The 21,400-nt window shown below is 40.9% G+C and overlaps 1 pseudogene; it reads left to right on the top strand.

The window, feature by feature from the left end:
- Positions 1 to 19,956: 19,956 nt before the first annotated feature.
- Positions 19,957 to 20,483, top strand: LOC119528878 (annotated as a pseudogene).
- Positions 20,484 to 21,400: the final 917 nt, after the last annotated feature.

Here is a 21,400-nt window from a genome sequence, read left to right on the forward strand (position 1 = left end):
CTGAGGAGATTTCCGAACTAAATGTGGAAAGTGCAGCCTGGCTTCTCCTTGCAACTTATAGTAAAATGTGCGAGCAAAGGGATAAGTTGAGAACTGAACTCTTGGGTACAAAGAAACCAGAAATTGAAGGTGTGGAAAATTCTGAACTCCCAGAAAGCAAGTCCCCAGAGGATAGTGCCCCATGTGAGAATTTAACTAAACATGGAACCAGTCAGCCATCTCAGTGCGAATCAGGATTGGAGATGGAGTTATCCAGAAAGGATGTGTGGAAAGTCCCATTGTCTGATGGTTGGGACCCCAGTGTGCTGCATATGAAACTGTAAAGTTTTTTTTGTGAGATCTTATGAATGGAACCACTGCCAGCCTGGACTAAAATGGACAGAAAAGAGACAGATTGAATGAAAAATGACTTTAATGGGAGAACCATGGAAGCTGAGGTCTGGAGCAAAGACATCTTCTCTCATGGGTGAAGAGAATGGACCCCACCCAGGTATGTGGAAATGGTGAGTTTGCCCTGAAGCTTGCAGAGGGCAGCCTTCCACCCTGTGGTTCAGAAAGAGTGTTACCACCCCAGGGCCATCAGATGCCTGGGGGATTGAGGAGAACTCAGCCACTCCATTGTTCAGGAAGAATGCTGCTATCCCAGGTTTCAGAGAGGGTGGAACACATTCCCTGGGGATTGGTGAGAGTCTGGCCTGCCACCCCACTGTTCTGAGGGGGTAAACCTGTGCCCTGCAGATTGTGGAGAGTCTGCATGCCACCCCGATGCTTGAGGAGGGTGGGGCCTGGAATCTGGCTGTCACCCCACTGCTTGGAGATGTTGGAGCCCTCACCCCAGTGTTTGGAGAGAGCAAGGCTGCTGCCTAAGCCCTTGGAAAGTGTGGGGCTGCTCCTCCATCAAGCCCCAAGGACAAAAACGTCATTCTATACTTGACTCTCAGACCTTGAAATCGAATAGATTTGCCCTGCAGGTTTGTGAGACTATTTGAGACTGGTGACCTCTGTTTTCCTTCCAATTTCTCCCTATGGCAATGGGAATGTTTACTCTATGACTGTCCTTCCTTTGTATATTGGAAGCAGATAACTTGTTCTAAATTTCGTGGCCTCAGAACTGTAAGCTTGTAAGCTAATAAATCCCCATTGTTAAAAGCTAGTCCATTTCTGGTATATTGCATTTCAGCAACTTTAGCAAACTAAAACAAACTTTCAGATATGTTTCACATAAAATGGCAATTTTTGCTGTCATAATTTTCTCTTTTAACATTTGTTATCATTTTAGAGATCCTTCTAAAGATGGGTCATCACTCAAAAACTTGTTAATTTAAGATCCAATGTCAAGAGGCAGTAATTTGAGGTATTCAAAATTGTGTTTTTGAATATATCTGATAACAATTGTCTAGAAACTATGTGATGTGTATATCAGTGAAATATTTTTAGTTTCCACTACAGTCCTTTTGGAAGGTTGCTTTAGGATGGATGAGGCAAGGCTTAGCCCCAAGACCTAAGAACATGCCAGGCATCGAGTTAGACATGAGTTTAACAGGACCAACTTATAGGAGACATGGTTGTTCCACGGCAGCAGCCAGCAGGGAATGATGGAGGTTAGAGCTCTGCAAAAGCAGGGGGTACAGGCTGTAGTTTATTAGGGTTAGGACAAGGAGGGTGTGAGAACAATGTTTCAGCAGGGTCTTGTGACACAAGGATGTGGAGATTTGTTCAGTGATCAGGGGAGGGGAGTTTCAATGCTTTGTTTACAATACATTTTTAACTCCCCTGGGGAAGTCGGAAAACTTTTGACTTCTGTCTAGGACAAGTAGGTGGCTATGTGAAATCACTGTGAAGGGGAAGGGGGCCTGGGCCTGGTTCCCCACTGAAGGCATTTGAGTTGGGAGAAACGCATGTGTGAAATTAGTATTTTTCCTTTTCCTATTGTATTGGGGAGATGGTAAACCTTTCTGCTCCTCTCCTTTAATTATGTTCAGCCAACTGGCAGTGGAAGAAAGAAAGGAGGGTAGAGGAAAGGGAAAAGAAGGCGAGTGGAAGAGGCCATAAGTGATAGCCTCTCTACCACGGGAGCTGGCATCTGGGCACTGCATGCACCCTGTGTCTCTTCTACCACATTGGAAAGGGGCTTAGCGAGGGGCCTAGAGGGTCTAGTGGGCCTCAGCGGCGAACATTCACCAAATTCAGATAAACAAGGTGGGCTGTAGGAATGAGTCCACCTGAGTATTTCAGGAACTTAATCAGAAAGAAAAATGATTGTATATGTTTGGACGGGCAGCCAGTCCAAGAATCAAGGCCCTTCAGCCGTTATAGAGTGTTGAAATTCTACCGTGATGACACCTGGAGAAAGGGGGGCAATAGCACAGGGGCGTTCAGTAAACTCTTCTTTGAGCCCAGGTTTGAGAGAGATGTCCATGTGTTGGTGTTCCAGCAGAGAAATTCTATCCGAGTATGTCTTCTATGTATTCGTGCATTTAATGAGCATGGGCTAGGAAATTGTCACAATGTGTGAATGATCACATGGGCAGGCAGCCCTGGTCCAGTGTGAGGTGGTCACAAGAACTCATCTTCTTTTTTCTGCCACCATGGCCTGATTTCCTCCCTCAGGCCATCCTTCTTGCCAACGTAGATGGACCTTCATGCCTGGCACCATCTCCCTCCAACCTTATTCCCTGTTTTCTATTTCACCTCTCTGCTGCTCTAGGACAGAGCTGGTGACAGCAGAGCTCAGGGAAGGGAGACCAGCGTCCAGCCCTGTTCCTAGCTACCATGTAGAGCTGTTTCTGTGTGATGATGCACTTGAGATGCCAACAAATGGCTTACTAAAGAACTTTGGGGCACATTTGTTTCATCTTTGCTGTATTATTGTTTTGGGTTATTTCTATTGCTCAGAATCTCTAGATTCCATTGTTAGAATGGTGTCCTCTTGCTTTAAAGTGCAGAGTCTTTCTTGGTATTACCGTCCATATGCAACTGAGGCTGTAAAACATTTTGTGGTGGTGTCTTCTTAAAGTCCCCAGGAGCTACTGAAGGACATTATTAATCCAAACCCTTTTAAATAACCAGCGAGAAAAGGAGAAAAATATATACATTTTTTCTTAACCTGATTTAATTTACTCTAGCCTGGCCTCCTGTATACAGTTAATATTTGTGGGTGAGATGCTCCTCTTGGAAGAAGTGAAGACCTTCCTATTTCCAAAAAAAGTAAAAGCTGTTTATTTCCTTTACTACTGTTTATCAGAGACTTCTTGTGGGCCAGTTAGTGTACTGGGCACTGTGCATACAAAGTGAATGAGGGACAGTCTTGAACTCCAAAGAGCTTACCGTTTGCGTGAGGGAAGACAGGTTCATAAGCAAGAGTTTTGATACAATATTGGGAACAGGACATAAAGACAAGAACAGGATGTCATGATTGGCTCAGAGTGGCACTTAACCCAGCTGAGAGTCCTGGGAAGACTTATGGGAAAGGGTGAGACCTGAACTGATACTTGAAAGATTAGCAAAGTTAAGAAAGAAGATAAGGGGTGGGTGGGGGTGAAAGGTTGAAAAAACAAAAGAAAACATGACCTGGAGAGTCTTGGAAAGAATGTGGAGCAGAAGGATAGAGTCTGAAACAAATCCATTGGATTTTTAATTAGGGAACCATCAGTGACATTAGCCAGAACAATTTCATTGGAATGGTGAGGTAGAAGCCAGACTTCAGCAGGTTGGGGAAAGATGAGGGGGTGAGGAAGTGGGTATGGAAGAGAAGGAGAAGAAGGAACAGGCTGGTTGGTGGCCTCAAGACAGTCTTGGATCAGGAAGGTTGCTGTTTAGTTTTTCTCCTTAGGGTTTGAAAATTCTGAGCAATATTCCAGTAGCAAGGGAAAGGATGAAGGGACAGGAGGGATGGGAAAGAGGGTATTCTGGTGGAGCAGGGTAGGGGGTGCGAGCCAGGGGGCAGGTGAATGAGTAGGTCTTGGACAATGTGGGGTACCCCCTGGAAAAACAGGCTTGGAGAGGCTTGTTCTACAGAGCAAGATTTTCTTTTTTGGTTTCTCTTTAGTAAAAAGGGACAGAGGACACCTTCCTTCCAATCTGGCCACTCTTTGGGTAGGATGTAGGGAAGAAGTCACAAACTCTAGTGTGACTGAAGTGCACAGGTGGTTGCTGTGGTAACCTGGGGAGTCTGTGTCTTTCCAGGGGGCAACTGCTACTTGACTCCAGCCAGATTTTTCTTGCAAGCGTGTAGGTCCAGTATTGCTAGATCAAGAGAAACCAGAGTTCTGGACTTTATGTGAAATCTCCCAATTTTAAAATGCTGGCAAATATTTCAAACAACAAAAGCAAAATGCAAAAGTATATGGATCAAACAAGATATGTCTGCTGGACTAATCTGGCCCCTGGGCACCACTGTGCTGCCTCTGATTTAGAAGACCTTTTTTCTAAGGGATTGGGTCTTTTCTGGCATTTTCGTGTATCAACTGTATCCTCCTTGGACAGCTATGGAGAAGAAGGTTAATTCAGAAAATAACATGGAGAGTTGGAGAAAAGAAGCACAATATTGTGTTTAATCCTCCCAAATCTGGTTATATGCTGTGACCTCTCCAGGATTTAATTTTAGGAAGTTGATTCCCTTATGTCCATGCCTGTTAACTGAATTTTCTTTGTTAGTTTTTAAGTTCTCTGAAAGTTGGATTGTTCCAGAAACCGAAAAGGATCTAATTCCTTAGCTTATTCTTAAAAATGGAATGGAAAACAACAGCACTTTAAAAAAATTGGGCCCTGACAGTACAGGATAAATCTGGAAAAAAAAAAAAAAAATAACACATACAAGCTGGCAAAATACCTACTTGTGCCCAAACAGTGAACTTCTTTAATTTATGCTCTGCTTGGCTTTGACTATAAATAATTTGTTTGTGCCAGGATTATGACTGAAGATACACAAAAACCAACAAAGACACATAAAAACCTTGCATCAGGGAGGAGTTAAGTAAGGAAGTGTCAGTTCAGAAATTTAAGATTAAGCTATTAACATGCACTAGAAGAGTGGATCTGAAATTTCATCGTAAATTGGAGTCACCTCAGGGTTTGTTAAAACACAAGTTGCTGGGCATGGTCCACAGAGTTTCTGATCAGTGTGTCTGGGGAGGAGCCAAGAATGTGGGCTTCTAATAAATTTCCAGGTGATGCTGCTGCTGGTCCAGGAACCATCTTTTGAGATCACTGCTCTAGAACATCTCCAGGCTTTACTATTTACAGGTATCACACCTGAGCCAAACTGCATTTATTCTTATTTAAATTCATCTAGTCTTTTTGTTTCATGAATTGCTAAAACTGATGTATGCTTCTGGACCACTAGACTGAAGATCTGGCATTAGTGATGTGAAAACAGAAGATCTGCTGCTCCAAGCAGGAGAGATTCTTTATCACATGCTGCCCAGGGTTTCTAATCTCTCTTGGTTGCTGTTGTCTCATTGAGAGAGAGGCTGGTAATGTATCCTCTTGATGACACCAATGTTTTGATTATGACACTATTGCCTATTATCTCCAAACCCACCCTTCTATACTCTCTTTTGTGACACAGGGGCTGGGAATCTGCAAGATACATTTCTGCATTGCCAGCTGCTCCCTGTTAGGTTCTGCCACTAAAGGGGGCACTAAAGACTCTGCAAGGATGGAGGAGGAGGAAGGGACTTGCTCCTTCCTGTCTGCTGCTTGTTACTGTCACTGTCGCCCTGGCAATGGCAGCTGGTTCCGGTTTCCAGTCCCCACCCCCCCACCCACTTCCAGAATCAGGCTCATTGCATCCCATCAAAGGGACCAGCCCCAGCCGCTGGTGCCCCCTCCCTTCCCCAGCCACTGGTCCTAGCTCCAGGGGTCCTTCCTCCAAGTTCCAGAGACACCAGCACCAGCCAAGGAGGTCTGGGTCTCCAGACCTGGTTCTCCACTCTGCAGGGTGGCACTTCTAGGCTTCCAGCTCCTAGTAATTCCAGTTGTTTCCCTGTGTTCTCCCAGCCTTAAGAGTGGTAGCTGCCTCCTTTGATAACTATCTCTGTATTATCTCAGTGTTTTCTCTTTGCTTTTTAAATGCTCTGGTATTTGTTTAAACAATTCTCCGTGTTAAATTCTCTCTGTTAAAAGAGCACCCGGTGTGTTTTCTGTTTTTTCTGCATGAACCCTGGAGAATATTTCCAGCTCTGTGCCATCCTACTGTGATGCTAGACTGCACACTGCACGGTACTGTCTTCCCATTCCAGAATGTGAGTAATAAATAGCATGAGCTTCAAAAGTCACCTAGGAAGCACGCCGACACTGTGTTTCTCTGGCTGTGGTGTTTTGGACCACTTGAATCAGAATCAGAATTACCTGGATGCTTGCAAAAACTGTGAATTCCTGGACCACTCCCCCAGACCTTCTGCATTTTAAACAAGCCTTTTAGAATTTCCGAGATGAGGGTAGGGCCCAGGAATCTGCATTTTAACAAGCACTCCAGGTGATTATGATGCACTAGACCCTGAAGCTTTCTGGTGATGGTTTTGGAGAACAGAAAATGCTGATGAAGTGATCACCAGGTGCTTTGGAACAGTTAGTTCATATGTACATTTCATTCAGTCAGTATTTTTCGTGTGCCTGCCAGGGACCTGGCAACTGTTCCAAGCAATGGGAATATTGCAGTGTACAAGAGAAATCCAAGTAACTCTCTCCAGAGTACTAAATGCCCATGCTAAAGGACTCTTAAGGTTCATTCTTGAGCAATTAGAAACAAATAAAACCTTGTATACATTTTAAAAGTCTACAGCTACCCTCTTCTCCAACTTTGTGCTAAAATTTTAACTCCAGCCTTAAGAAATAGACCTTTATGGGGACTCCATAATTTAAGAATATTTCTTTAACTTTAGAATCAGTTCACTTGGCATTTATTATTAGAGTCTTTTTCTTATTTTAGTAAAATTATTTTAAATTAAATTCAAGATGCACTTGCTGTGTGCCAGGCACTATGTTAAATACCTGTCCTTCAGTGGTGCAGTTTACTGCGGTAAACTCATCGTTAAATACAGCACAGTTGTTCTAAAGGTATTATGCAGTGTCCTAGGAGAAAGTCTGGTTTTAAAGTAAGACTTCTCCTGAGTTAATGGAGAATTATTTTGCCTTGTATAAGAACTGCAGAATAAAGCCTCAGGAGACCTGAATCTTGTACCATTGACTCCTTGAGTTTGCTTTTTATTGACTCCTGCTCCATTTGGTTCCAGACTCGTTTCTTGTGTGTATGTGGCGGGAAGAGGCACTGAAAATGAAGATGTTTGAGGGAAATAACACTGAGTGTTGATCCCACACTTTCTGCTATTCCATTATCCTCTTGGTGCCTTTTTGGCTCTTTCTTTGCAATGTTCTATACTTCTGAGATTACATTTTAATCACTATATATACTAAAGTTAGGTAATGATTATTATTGACAATATGGCATTTTTCTTTGAGTGCTGTGTCTAGTAAGTATTAGGCGCCAAGTTTCTTAGAAGAACTAAGTTTTCCAACAGATCCCAAAGGAATGTGCTGCGTATTTCATGGGCAGATAAGGAAGAGCTGGAGTAAACTACTATCTAAGGAATACATGTATTCTGAAATAAAGATTTGTATACATATTCAATTACAATTTTAAATGACTAAATCCTACTTCAAAATATATCTGAAATCACATGGTTGATGTTCAAATTAATGAAGGTATATAAGAAAAGTGTAGTTTTGATTTATTCACCAATGAAGAGTTTATGCATCATAAATCTCTTATGCCATACTATTCTATTTAGTCATCCTTTATGAAGATGAAGCCCAAAGACATCTTGTTTGTATCCAATTTTTTTCCTAAGTCATTGTTTTTTACTAAAGAAAGAAGCCCAAGCCTTTATTACTTTACATATTTCTAACTCTTTATGGAAATGCATGTATTTATATGTATATGCACATATATATGCATACATACACACAAAATATTTTCATATCACAAATGAACAGCTTGATGAATTTTCAGTGGCTCAATTTGGCCATTGTTATCAGCAGTGAGAGGGACATATACATGATCACCAATACCCCAAAAGCCCCTTCCTGCCTTCTTCAAGTCACACGCCTCCCCCAAGGGTGGTCATTTTTCTGTTCCTAAGAGCATACAGTTTTGTCTGTTTTTATACTTTATGTAAATGGAACCATATAGTATATACTCTTTGCTTAATGTTTTATGGATTTTGTTTTTTTAATTTAGATGTATGCATTGACTCTTGTTGGTCAGCACTTGAATATAACCACAAGGAGACGTTTTTCAAACCTGTAGAAGGCAGGTTTTTTGAGAAGTACTTAGTACATCCATTCTAATCTCTGCTCCTCAAAAGCCCTCAGTTAATAAAAAAATAAGAAAAAATAAAAAAAGCCAAAAAAAACCACAAAAAAAGAAAAAAAAAAAAACAAAAAATAAAAAATAAAAGCAAAAAAAAAACACAAAGAAAACAAAACAAAAACCAAAACAGCAACAACAATGACAAGAAGCCCTCAGTTCTTCTCAGGCTTTTCTGTAAACTCTAGAAGGCCACCACTAGGATTAAAAGCTGAGAGGTCCCTAGGCTTCTTGTAGATTCAGTTTCTATTAGGCACAGTCTCCGTATGTATATAGGTAAATGGTACAGAATATTCTTAGACATTATTTGGATTTAAACATATTATTGCTTCCCTGAATGTCTCCACTATTTCTTCTCACTTGCTGTTCCAGTTTGCTGGAGCTTCTCTGAAGAAAGGCTGATAGTATCTGGGGTTCCTCTGTCACAGGGGAAGGCACATGGCTGGAGTCTGCTGGGCCTCTCCTGGGGCTGGCTTCTGGTTTCTGTTGCTTTCTCCAAAATGTCTCTGGACTTCTGTCTTAGCTTCTCTCTCTGAGCTCCTGTGCATCTTTGCTTGTTTCTACCAAGGCATTTCTCTCTAAGCATTGAGGGGCCCTCTCTTAGCTTTCCCAGAGCAAACTCTGGATTTCATCTGTTAGCTCTCCTTGTTCTGGTTTCAATGGCTGTCTCCAAAATGTTTCTGGGCATTTTCTCTCTCAATACCTCAGTCTGTGTCAGCTTTGCGTTCTCTCTCTCTCCCTGAGCCCTCTTAAGGACTCCAGTAAACTAATTAAGACCCACTTTGAATGGGCAGAGTCACATCTCCATGGAAATAATCTAATCAAAGGGTCCCACCCACAATTGGGTGGGGTCATATCTCCACAAAAACAACCCAATCAAAAGATCCCACCCACAATAGGTCAGCCCCCACAAGAGTGGATTAAAAGAACATGGTCTTTTATGGGGTACATACCAGATTCAAACCAGCACACTTGCTTACAGTTTTTCACTTATTCTGCTGTAATGATCAGTAGAATGCATGAGACCATGGTCTTAGGAGGATGAGCAGGGTGGTGGAGACTCCCGGCAGTCTGCCAAGCTCTGCTTCTCCCGTGATGAAATGCTGCTGTCTAATCTTGTAGCCTCCAGCCACATGAGGCTATTGAGCACTTGAAAAAGGCTCAGGTCAATTGAGATGTGCTGCAAGTGTGAAACATGCAAGATTTCAGAGATTTAGTATGAAAAATAAAATATCCCACCAATAATTTTTATCTTGCTTGCATGCTGAAATGGTATTCTGAATATATATTGGCTTAAATAAACCATATTATTAAAATTAATTTTACCTGTATCTTTTTACTTTTTAAAATATGGCTACTAGGGAACTTTGAATTACAAATGAAATTTACCTTTTATTTCTGTTAGACAACACTGATTTAACAAGTGTCAGAAGGGCTAAGAGGGACCTTAGCAGTCTGAACAGGAAGGATTCTGAGTAACATCTTCTTGGTGGGAATTGTTGGTCTGCCCATCAGTAAGGGTCCTGCTTTAAGCTCCCAGGCAAAGGGCCAACTTGTCTTTAGTTCCTAGATTTGGGAGAGATGGAGATTTTGTCTTGCTGCACTTTTTGCCGCATCTTCAAAACCAAGTTCCTTCATAAATGCCTCAGTTCTCCCAGCAATTTTCTCATACACCATGCTCATGCTGGGTCGTGTCGGTTCTTTGGTTCTACATCTCCTGTTACTTGGAAAGGCCTCCTGTCTCCTTTCTGAATCGTCAAGTTGTACCTGTTCCTCACCTCTTGTCTATGTCCCCTATCCTAACCAGAACAGGCGTAGATGCTAAAAGATTTAGTTTGCAATGGTTTGTTGCCTGTCGGAGTTTGGTTTCCCTTTCAGGCAGAAGCAGTGTTGGACATGGTGGCTGGGGCTCTGGGTCAGTGATGAGTGCCATGGTGTTCATAACTCACCTGAAGGACAGCATTTACATTCTATGTCAAATATGCTGATTAGAGACTGCTGGGAAACAGTAGCCTCATAGTATGTGACAGGGTGCACAGTCGCTGGTATAGGGGAGAGGAGGTTGGATAGGATAACTGTGCACCAATGAGTTATCAATTCTCTACAAAGAAGAGGAAATGTCAGTCACTTCTCAGACATTCCATTTGGCTGAAATAAAGGTCTGTTACTATGGGTGTGGAATTCGTGAAAATTTTAGGTTAATAATTGTGCTCAATATTGAGCAGCTAATCTAAAAAATGTATACATGAATAAGCAAATTATATATTAAGAGATGAAAATTAGTAGGAGACTGAAAGAGAAAACTGAAGGAGAAAAAATTGAAAGGAGAAGAAAGAATAGAGCTGTATCTGTGATCACCTGCTGGGAGAAGAGACACAATGTATATCAGATAGATATAGATAGGGATGTTTTTAACCACAGCCCAGAAATTCTCAAAGTATAGTCTGGGTTCCCTGGTGTGTCTTGAGGTCAAACCATTTATATAATATCTGTAATTCTAAGATGCTAATAGCCGTTTAAAATCTCATTCTTATAAGCGCATACAGTAGAGTTTCCCAGAGACTACATGACATGTGATATCACAACGACTGCAGAAGTAGATGCAGAAATCCAGCTGTCTTTTATTAAGCCAGACATTAAAGAGATTTGCAAAGAGCTAAAACGATGCTACTTTTTTCACTATTTTAATTGTTTATTTTGGAAATCAGAGTTAACTTTTCATAAACAATGTTATTTATGTTAACATCTAAAGGTTTGTTGTTCTAAAAATAAACATGTTTAAAATTTGTTTTAATTTCTAGTTCACTAAATATCAATAAATATAACCAACATAGATGTAACCAACAGAAACTAAAGCTCATTGAGATTCTCAATAATTTTTAAGCATGTAGAGGGGACCTAAGACCAAAGGGTTCCATGGAGGAGGTGGTATTTGCATTGTGTCTCCAAGGAGGGTGGGATCTGGAAAATCTAATGGAGGTCTGGCATTTCAGGCAGGCTTGGAAGAGACATACGTGGGCAATGCAGGGTCGGAGCCATCTCAGCCACGGTCAGGTCTGAAGCGTGGAATCCAGGGCCTCTGTGGCCCTAATCTTTCCTTTCTGGAAGATCTTTCTTTCTCAATTTTCCTTTTTGGCAATGCATAAAATGGGAATTGGGGAAAATGCCTCCTCAAAGGCTGTACGGCTTTCTCTTCCTCCTTCCTGTGCATGAAAGGGTTGTTTTAAGCCTCAGACATTCAGAGGTCTTTCCTGTGTTGTTTCTTCAGTAAAACAAAACTCTTAAAAACTTAATAGGCTTCTCTTTACTTTTAGCCAGTTCTGCGAGTCAATAACCATACCCACGTTCTTTTTGAGGCATGATTTTCAAATGTACTTTGTTTCTTTCCTTCTCATTCACACCCCACCTTTCTCAACTTAATGGGGCTACCTCAAGGCTAGCTGGAAAACAGATGAGAAGGCCACACCCTTCATGAACTGATCTTTGCTCTGAGTTCTTTCTAACTGAAAGGTTTTACAAGGTACCACACTCTCAGGCTGACCTTTAATCACCCTGTGTCATTTTAGGACCTTGTCACTCAAAAGCTTTCTCAACCCTATCTTTTGTTATCTGGGATTGAGAAAATTGTAGGCTTTTCCAGCTTTGCAACGTGCCCTGAATTTTGTGGAATATTTGCTTGCAAACAGTCACTTCCTTCCCAAATTCATCTCTTTCTTTTAATTCCTTTGCCAAGCACAATCAATAACATCCAACACATCTTACTAAGGTTCTGCTATCTGGCCCCTTCCCTTAGATCTACAAATTCATTAGGTACATGGTCTACTTCCCAGGTTATTGCTGGCAGCAGTTAACCAAATGCAATGTGTCATCTTTTCAGCCTCTAGTGTCAGTTTCCTCACTGCCTGGTGCCTGACCACTGAGCCAATGATCCTCTTTTATGCGTTTTTTAAAAAACATCACCATCCCACATTGGGTACCAATATCTGTGTTAGTCAAGATAGACTAAGTTATAATGGGTTTACAGACTGCAGTTGCTTAACACACAGATTTTTTCCTTGCACACACAGAGTTCTATGTGTTAGGAAAGCTTTCCTCATGCAGTGACACAGGTTGCAGGCTGCTGCTTTCTTCTGGCTCTGCAACCTCCATTCATTACTATCCTCTCCCCCTATCCCCACCTGTGAAGAGGAAGAGAGGGCAGGAGGGTCATGTTGCTTAGCATAGTTAAGGAGTGACTTACATCACTTCTGCCCACATGATATTACCCTAAACCCAATCACGTAACATGAACTAAAAGGAAAATTGGGAAATGTCCTCTGTCTGTGCGCTGGGAGAGGAAACTGGTGATGAGCACACAGGGCTGTCTCTGCTACAACCCCCTGATGTGGCTCCCTGCCCCCAGCCTCCAGGGCTGGACCTATGTGAGAATTTCTTTGGGACATATATTTAGTAAAATCGTGGAATTGACTGGATCCTAGGGTGTGTGTGTACCTAATTTGAGTACTGCCAGGTTGTTTTCCAGAGGGCTGTCCCTGTCTGCACTTCCACTAATAGTTCAGGAAGTTTCCTCTATGTATCTCCACATTCTCTCTGATAGTTTTCTAAGTTATGCCAGTCTAATGGGTGTGAAGCAATTGCTCGTTGTTGTTTTAATTTGCATTTCTCTACTAATGAGCTTTTCCATCTCTTCAAAATCTTGTAGCCTTTTGGGCTTCCTCTTTTGTAAAATTTTCATTCATGTCCTTTGTCCTTTTCTTCTTCATATTGATGTTCTTCTTTTTTGTTACTGTTGATTTGCAAGGGTTCCTAATATATTCAACCATGAGTTCCTAATTGGTTTTAGCTGCAAATGTCTTTTTCCTGCAATTTATCATCTGCTTGTTAACTTTATTTTTCTTTGAGGTGATTTCTTATTAAAACCATAAAATATTTCACATGAGACTTCTAGCCATGTTTTCCCCTTTCTCTGGAAATGTTCTTTTTCTCATCCAGACTCAACATAGGAGAGTGTTAAGCAAATCCCAGAATCTTGTTATGCTTGTTGATAGCACCCTTCTTTTGTTTTGACGTAATCAAATTGTTAATTTATTACTATGATTACTTTCTTTTTTAACCATGAAATCCTTTTTACCTCCTTTTACTTTTTAGCTAACAAATGTAAGGCACTTGACACAAAACATTAATTTTTGCTTTGTGCTTTTGGGATTTTAGTTATTGCTCCTTCTCCATTTTTGGGTCACAAAGATAGTCTCCTATATTTTCTTCCATCAAGTTTCTAGAACTTTACAATAGGTTTTCAATCCATCTTGAGTCTACCTTTGTATTTAGCATTAGATAGGAATTCTATTTTATTTTATTTTTATTCACAGAGTGAGCTGGTTTTCCCCAAAGCAGGACCCTGTCTTAGACTTCCAGAGCTTAGAATAGAATGCATCCAAGAAATATTTACTGGTTCATGGAATTAAAAAGACATTTATGTTTCCACATTGTAGTGTCTATTGAGGTTTCATGGGAATAACTTATCTTTTCTCACTTTAAGTATAGTTGGCTTCAAGAAAGCATTACAGGCCCCCAAATACCTCCAAAATTGATGCCCTTGATGCTCAAAATTTAACAGAGTTTTAGAGATTAGATTGAAAGTTTCTTGTTAAAATGCATCTGTGCCTGGGAGAGGAGAAATGTTGAGAGGAGTCCAGGAATCCAACAAGGTTAGGATTCAACCGTATTTGGTGTGGGCATTTATTAAACCTTATCAGTTATTGGTGCTTTAAATGAGACACTGGCAGAAATTCCAACACTTTGGTTTTTATTAAATAATTGAATCCACTCCCACAAAAATTGCACATTATCCTATATCACCTGAGTTCCAGGGGCTCTTTCTACTCACTTATATGTAATCAACTCAATTTACTTTCTATCTTTCCAAAACTTTCCTGCTCCACTGAAACCCTTAGAACTTCACCACTTACTGGCAGCAGATGACTTTGTCTCCCCTTCTTTGAAGATGTTGAGATCATCCAATAGAACTCTCCTCTGTCTTGCCTTCAAATTTGTTTGCATCTTTCTCTGTTATCTTGGAGGCACAAGTTGCCCTTCCTTTTTTCTAAGGTTTAACCTTCCACTGATGCCTTGACTTCATCCCATTTCTTCCTTTTAATGAGTTTGCTTTTTTTTTTTTTTAGTGATATCTTCTCTCTTTTGTGTATCTATTCTCTCTCCTTGCTTTGGGTCCTTCTTTGCCTGTAAACATATTTCCATCGCTCCTAAAGTAAAAAGATCTCACTTTGTAACTGCTTTCATTGTGTGGTAGATACCATGGATTGGTTTGCTTAATATTTATATTTATTCTAACCTCATTTCTATCTTTGTTTTCTTTTCTTTTTTTTTTTTTTGAGTGCATAAATTAAGGATTTCTTCTTCACAGAATATTATTGATTATAAAGAGAAAATAGTATTTTACAATGTAGAAACCTGGCAGACACCACCTTAACCAAGTAATCAAAGTTAACATCACCAGCAATGGGACAAATCAACACCACATCCCTCCTGATGAGATGCACCGAGAAGGCTCAGCATCACTTCTGTGGTGCTCCTGCCCAAACGTAGAGCCTGAATCCAATGAGAAAGCATCAGATGAACCCAAGCTGAGGATATTTAAAAAAAAAAATAGATGTCCTTACTCTTCCAAAATGTCAAGGTCATAAAAGATAAAAACATTTTGAAAAAAATTGTTCCTAATTAAGGGAGGCTTCCAACCTCATTCTTGTGTTCCTTCTAGTCCTATAGAGTTTGGCACACTAAAAACTACATTCCCCAGAGTAACTTGTAGCCAGAGTTCTGGATGTGATTTAGGTTCAGCCAATTAGTGATACCTGCATGAAATCAGGAAAATAGAAATAAAATGAAATGTGCAGCACTCAAATCTGCTTCTTTCATGGCCAGCACTGTCATGGAGGGTTTTAGCTTTTCTGTAATAGCTGTAGCAGAGATGTCCCTGTCTTCAAGGTGATCGAGAGGCAGAGGATGCATGATCCATTTTGCTGGAGTGGATCATGGCAGAGGTGGCAAGCCTCTGGGTCTAGCAGCTGGAGCGAGGCTTCCAGATTCTTCTGGGGCTTCCTGATTTTGCAGCATCTTGGTCACAGCAGAGGCAGCAACTTCCTTGGTGGCCTGGTTCTGTGGCATGGTTTTGGGAGTCATTCCTGGAAGCTTAGCCTTAAGTCTGTCTTTCCAAACTTCCCATTTATTTGGCAAACCATTTTATACTTTGTTTTAAAAAATCCCTTTCTACTTAAACTGGCTAGAAAATTTGGACTTGGTACAATATGCTGGCAACTCCTGAATCTGGATGGTCATAGCGCTACATCCCCACTCCTGGGTGGCCTTGAAGGTCAGTGGTGAAGGGAAAGCCCCTCAATGCGCTGAACATTTATTACGACATCTGGTTGCTTATTTTTCCTGGAAGAAGAAATGCCCTGCCTCATGGATAAGAGCTAATGGTTTGGCTAGATTCTCAAGGATTTGGAATGAACATGATTGGTAAACTGGTGAAAAGGAAATCTTGGGGAAGAGATATGTGGATAGACCTCTCTAAATGGCAGAGGATGAATATATTTGCATCCCATGTCAATGTTCACCAAAGAGCAATCTCAGTAAGGATGATTTAAATAATCAGGTGGATAAGATGATTGGTTCTGCTGAATTCAATCAATTTCTTTTCCCAGCCGCCTTTGTCCTTGCTCATTGAGCTCATGAACAAAGTGGCTGGAGCAGTAGAGCTATAAGTCATGTGTAGTCTCAACAACATGGACTTCCAGGCAACAAAGTAAATCAGGCTACAGCCACAGCTGAATCCCCAACCTGTCAATATTAGAGACCAATACCCAGCCCTCAATGTGGCATAATTCCCTAGGGGATCATCCAGCCACCTGGTGGCAAGTTGATTGCATTGGACCACTTCCACTGTGGAAGGGGCAGTGTTTGTTGTCTCTGGAATATGGACTTACTCTGGATAGAGATTTGTCTCTCCAAATTCTGTCAAAATCACCACTTATGAACTTATTAAGAATAAGAATGCCTTGTTTATCATTATGATATTCCACACAGTATTGCTTCTGAGATATTGGACTTACTGATCTCCCCAATACCCTGTAGCAGCTGGCAAGATAGAATGGCTGAATTGCCTGTTGAAGACTCAGTTATGGTTCCAGCTGGGTGGGAATACCTTGCATGACTGAGGGAATGTCCTCCAGAATAGTGTATCTATTCCAAATCATTAACAAATACATGATGTTTTCTCTCCCATAGCCAGGATTCATGTATATAAGAAATAAAGGAATGGAGATGAAAGTGTCTCCTTTCACTAATAATCTTAGTTTTCTAGTGAAATTTTTGGTTTCAATCTCTGTCACTTTGGATTTGGATAGTATAGAAGACTCAGTTCCCAAAGGAGGAAGGGGATACAGCAATGGTTCCACTCAACTGGAAGGTGAAGCTGCCTCTTGACCACTTGAGCTCCTCAGGGACTTCATAAGCAATGAGGGGGTATTGCTATATACGGGCTGGGGTGATTGATATGACTATCAAGGAGAATTGCTTTGCTAATACACAATTGGAGCAAGGAGGAATATATCTGGAATTTAGGTGATCCCCTTGGAGACTCTTTGTACTCCCATAGCCTGTGATAAAAGTCAATGGATAACTATGACAAACCAATTCAGGCAGGGCTAAAAATGGAATGAAGGTTTGAGTTACCCACCAGTAAAAGAACTATCACCTGCTGAGATGCCTACTGAGGGCAAAGGTAATGTGGAAATAGAAGAAGGAAACTGTAAATACATATATCAACAAATTCTTTCCTTCCTCTTTCCCCTTTCCCTACCATCTACCCTTATATCTCAGTAAAGTCATAGGACATGAAAGGGGAGATGTGACTCAGTTAGAAGAAGAATGCACATCACCAAAAGATGGACAAAGGAACTTGATATAATTTGTGGGATAGAGGGCTACTGTTTTAAGTTGGACAAGAGATGGTTTCAGTACATTAGGTGGAGACATGATTTTGTTACTGATTTTATTTGGAGGTGTGTAGACAAGGTAAGGGCTGTGGTGGCTTTGTCATGTGTCAACTAAGCTGGAAGTAAGTTTCCCAGAATTAATTTCCTCTGTGGTTTTGGGTTAGGATGAGGTCAGGGTTAGAAATATGCATGATACTGGAAGGCAAAAGTGAAGCATCTGGCTGAAACTCTGAAGGTTGGCGGAGGGAACAAGGCACTTACTTCCACACTGTGGCTGATCCGCTCAACCTGTTGATGTGGGTCAGGTCCCACCAGGTCTTCTCTCAGTTCCTCTGAGCCCCAGGCAGATGTGTGAATAGCTTTGTGGTGGAGGGACCCTGCTTCATTGAGGTTGGAGGTGTTGAGAGGCAGACAGGTTCTAGTTTGTTTTCGCAAATTTCCTTACCTTACATCCATCTTTTTTTTAACCTGCCAATCCTCAGATCTACAGCAACTTCAGGCCTGCACCAGACACCAGACACAATGGAATGCAATAGTCCTCCATTGAATTCTTCACCAGTTCTACAATTACATAAGGACAGTTCCTATAATAAATACCTTATTCCATAGCACTCTCAGTGGCATTGCTTCTCTGTTAAAAAACCCTGACTAACGCAAATGGATTCTGTTTTTCTGAATCAAACCCTAACCAATATAACTTGCAAGGTAACGGTCCATCTTTTTTTACTGCATTTAACCGATAGAAAAAGGAGAATTCATTCCATGCTTCTTCTTCATTACAAAGCACTTGTTTCCTAATCTCCTATCACTAAGTCATATATGCATTCAACCAATGTTTGCCAGACATTGTATGAGAGCAGTAATGGATAAGGTTGGTTTCTTCCTCAGAGTTTATGGAAGGAAACAGACATGTAAATGTTAAATGTGACTTTTATTGCCACTGTTCCACTAAACTGCTCATTCAGGGTCATTGAAGATCTCCTAATTGCCAAATCCTGTAGCTGTTTGCTTATCCTCATTCCATTTAACATCTCTAGAAATAATGGGCATTGTTAACTATCCTCTAGGAAGGGAGCTCTATAGGCGCAAGACTCTTATTTGTCTTGATTTCTTCTGTGTCTTCAACACAAAGGATGGTACCTGGCAGGAGTAGATACTTAATAAACATTTGTTGAATAGATGATTTAATACATTTGCCTCTTCCTGAGATATGCTCCTTCATTGGTTTCTGAGATACTGTAGTCTCCTTCCTTTAATTTTCCCTTCTCTTTTCACTGGCCTCCCCTCCATAAATATTGGCCTTCCTCAACATCCATTCTTTGTTTACTTCATCCTTCTAGATTATATTTATTTATTTATTTACTTTTAAAAACATTTAATGGCTACCTACTATGTGCCAGGAACTATGCTATTTACTTGTGACCCAATGGTCAACAAGTGAACCCCACCTCTGCCCTGATGTCATCCAACCTACTCCAGATATCATCTCCATGAAGATGACTTCCAGAATTTCAATTCCCTGCTTAACGTTTTTTTGTGGATGCTCTCGGTCCATAGTCAATATGTCCGTAACAGAACTTTCTGTCCTTCATGAAACTGTTCTTACTTGTGGCACCAGCATCCTTCTGGTCACCCTTTATCTTTCACATACTGCCAGTCATTCATTCTTGCTGGTTCTTCCTTGTATCTGTCCCATTTGTTGCTACTGACCTGTTTTAGCCCTTTTCACCTCTCACCTCCTTGAGAACTGTCAGCCACCCAATTCTGTTTCCTCTGAAGCCTCATCAAGCCATCTTTCCTAATGCTGCCAGAATAACGTGCCTTAAAAACTTTCAATGTTTCTTGAGCATAGCATCCAAGGGTCTCCATCTTCTTTCCCCAAATCATAACCTTACTCCAATTCCCTGATCTATAGTTATCTGTTCATTTCACTGTTTTCCAGCTTTCCTAGAAGTGTGGCCATTTCTTGATACTTCGTTTTGTTAAGGGCCAATGCTCCTTCCTCAGTTTGGAATGTCCTTCACTCCTTTTCCAATTGAAATCCTCTTGATCAATCAAGCTCCTGCTAACCCCCATCCAAGAAATGGCCAAATTAACCCAGTAGGAATACATTCTTTGTTTCTCTGTGATTTCCCACTTGCACTTTTTTCTGCCTTGTATTATAGTTAATTCTTGACTTGTTTTCCTCCCTGACTAGACTGTGAGCTCTTTAAGATGTTTTATTCATCATTATGTCTCTGAGAACAGCATCTCACATAGTACCTGACCATGGTATGTGTTCAAAAGATATTGTTGAAAAATTATTCAGGGGCAAGAATGAGAGCACTTTACTTAGGGAGTAGGAAGAAAACAAAAGTAAGCTAGAAAGAGTTGCTGAGCAGGTCCTGCCCTGGTCTTGGAGCTTTGTACCACGTGCCAGCAGGTGAGCCAGAGCCATCCCTGCCGCTTTTTTTCCTTCACCCCTTTCTCTTCCCTCTCGCTCAGTTTGCCAGGAGCCGGAAAGAAGACCTGGGGATGCCGCAAGCCCCTCTGCTTCCGCCCATCCCAAGCGCCACCACCGCCACGGGCCTCACCATCTCCTCTCTCTTCTCCTGGCTCTTTGGCAAGAAGCAGATGCGTATTTTGACGGTTGGATTGGATGCTGCTGGCAAGACGACCATTCTGTATTAACTGAAGTTAGGGGAGATAGTCGCCACCATTCCTACCATCGGTTTTAATGTGGAAACAGTAGCATATAAGAACATTTGTTTCACACTATGGGATGGTAGTCAAGATAAAATTAGGCCTCTCTGGAGGCATTACTTCAAAACTACCCAGAGTCTTATTTTCACCGTAGATGGCAATGATCGTGAAAGAATTCAAGAAGGAGCAGAAGAGCTGCCGAAAAAGCTTCAGAAAGATGAGTTGTGAGATGCAGTGCTGCTGCGTTTTGCAAACAAATAGGATTTGCCAAATGCTGTGGCCATCGGGGAAATGACAGATAAAGTAGGTCTTCAGTCTCTTCATAACAGAACATGGTATGTCCAAGCCACTTGTGCTACACAAGGAACTGGTCTGTATGAGGGGCTTGACTGTCAAATGAGCTTTCAAAACGATAAAGGAAACTGGCTGTTTCACCAAGGACATGCTTGATAGAATTGGTCTGGGATTGTTACAACAAATTTAGTTTGCATCTTGGTTATTAAACAGTATCTGGGACTGGTTTGGGAAGAGTATTACAGCATTTAAAACTTTTTTGTTGCCAATTATTGTTTACCAAGTGTAATATTGCTGTTTAGCAGTATGCTTGGTTTTAAAGAAATTCTCCTTAACTTGGGAAAAAGTTCTCTTTTAATTTTACTTCCCTTAAGCCTAAATGCCTAGACATAGCTATTTGTGACATCTATAAATCCATTATGAGTGTTTTTTGAGCCCACAACAGATGATGTTTTAGTAACCCCTTGTTACTTTACTGATATCTTTATCATTCCTGGGACAGTCTGCTGATTTAAAATGTAGCATTCAATTTGTATCTATTTCTCTCCCTTGCCAGCCAGGGAAATGCTCTAAAACACTATTCAGATCTCTTGCATTGAAGAACTTTTTTTTTTTTTTTCTCCCGTTACTGGCTCCTGGCTTCAATCAGCCAAACTTACCTTGTTGTGGTTTGGAATCAATAGCAAATTAGTTCTGTGCTGGTTGCAAACAGTTCATACTGAGATTGTTTTAAATACTCAGCAGTTGTCTTCCTTTATATTAATCTTTTTTTATATTGCATATTGCTTTTTGTATCGGCCTGAATCTGCCCAGTATATGATAGTTCTCCTGATGTTTTGTTATTTATTGGTGAACGTATCTTCATTAAGAGTTTTTGGGAAACTTAAACTCAATGAATAAGTTTCTTCATAACCCATTTGGAATTATTTCTAATAAAATGATAAAATATGTAAAAAAAAAAATAAAAAAAAGTAAATTAGGGGTTGTCTCCACCTATTGAAAGCAAACACAGTACTTAAAACCTTGGAGTGTCTGAGAC

Source organism: Choloepus didactylus, chromosome 3 (assembly GCF_015220235.1).
Source record: "Choloepus didactylus isolate mChoDid1 chromosome 3, mChoDid1.pri, whole genome shotgun sequence".
NCBI lineage: Eukaryota > Metazoa > Chordata > Mammalia > Pilosa > Megalonychidae > Choloepus > Choloepus didactylus.